Below are 1,696 nucleotides of genomic sequence, written 5' to 3'. Positions count from 1 at the left end.
GGACCGTCGGGGAAGGTACGGCGATGATCTATCCTCTCTGTCGCATGTTGGGGGGTGGGGGAGGGTGGGGGGGGGGGCAGAGCCGAGGCGGCGACCTCGGGTAGTGGCGTGACACCGACCTCAGCCACTGGCGTTCATAGGTGTTGGCTGGCTACCTTGGTCAGGCGGGCAGCAAGGTGGCGGCGGGTGGAGGCTATGGGGTACGGTGTCCACGAGGGCGTCCGCTCGGGATTTGACGCCTTCTGTCTTTAACTATCTCGGGGCCCTTGGTCAGGTCAGGTCTCCGTCCGCCCCATGTCACCGGCGTCGCATTTGATGTAGGGGTTAGCGGTGGATGTGGTGTCCGGAGAAATCCAGGTTTGCTTTGCCGGCCACGACAACCACTACGCATGATGGTGCGCATAGTCCCCTACCTATAGGCATAATCGAGGTAGCTTAGCCTTCCTCCCTGCTCGTATACTAGGTGAAAGCCTAGATCCATCTGGATTGAGCGGTGGTGATGCCCGAGGCGTCGTCACCTTCATGGACGTGCCACCTTTTGTGAGCTTGGGGTGGTGGTGTGCTCGATCTTGTTGGCAGGTGAAAGTGCAACTATCCCTAGGTGGTTTTGGTAATTCATAACAACATATAGCTCATTGAGCTAATGCTATTCCAAGACTATTATTTCAGGAAAGCTCAATGAATGGCATGGCATGGATGATGAAAGTGGATCCCTCAAAATACTAAGGACAAAGGATTGGCTCAAGCTCAAAAGGTCAAGACTCTTCATTTTATATTTTAGTGATCCAAGATCACATTGAGTCTATAGGAAAAGCCAATACTATCAAGGAGGGATGAGGTGTTGCTTAATGAGCCTCTTGCTTCATGTGTTGGGGAACGTAGCAGAAATTCAAAATTTTCCTACGTGTCACCAAGATCTATCTATGGAGAGACCAGCAACGAGTAGAAAGAGAGTGCATCTACATACCCTTGTAGATCGCTAAGCGGAAGCGTTCAAGTGAACGGGGTTGATGGAGTCGTACTCGTCGTGATTCAAATCACCGATGATCCTAGTGCCGAACGGACGACACCTCCGCGTTCAACACACGTACAGCCCGGTGACGTCTCCCACGCCTTGATCCAGCAAGGAGAGAGGGAGAGGTTGAGGAAGACTCCATCCAACAGCAGCACAACGGCGTGGTGGTGGTGGAGGAGCGTGGCAATCCAACATGGCTTCGCCAAGCACCATGGGAGAGGAGGAGTAGGGAGAGAGGTAGGGCTGTGTCAGAACTTCGTGTATAGCTCCCATGCGCCTCCCCACTATATATAGGGGTGGAGGGGCTGGTTTCTTGCCCTCCAAGTCCATTGGGGCGTTGGCCAAGGTGGGAGGAAAGAAATCTCATTATTTCCTTCCCCACCGATTGTTATCCCCCCTTTTTAGGGATCTTGATCTTATCCCTTCGGGATATGATCTTATTCCTTCTAAGGGGGGATCTTGGTGCGCCTTGACCAGGGGTGTGGGGCCTTGCCCCCACTACCCACGTCCATGTGGGTCCCCCCATGCAGGTGGGCCCCACTCCGGAACCTTCTAGAACCTTCCCGGTACAATACCGAAAAATCCCGAACATTTTCCGGTGGCCAAAATAGGACTTCCCATATATAAATCTTTACCTCCGGACCATTCTGGAACTCCTCGTGACGTCCGGGATCTCATCCG

Source organism: Triticum dicoccoides, chromosome 1B (assembly GCF_002162155.2).
Source record: "Triticum dicoccoides isolate Atlit2015 ecotype Zavitan chromosome 1B, WEW_v2.0, whole genome shotgun sequence".
Taxonomy (NCBI): Eukaryota; Viridiplantae; Streptophyta; class Magnoliopsida; order Poales; family Poaceae; genus Triticum; species Triticum dicoccoides.
Note: the sequence above shows the minus strand (reverse complement) of the source record.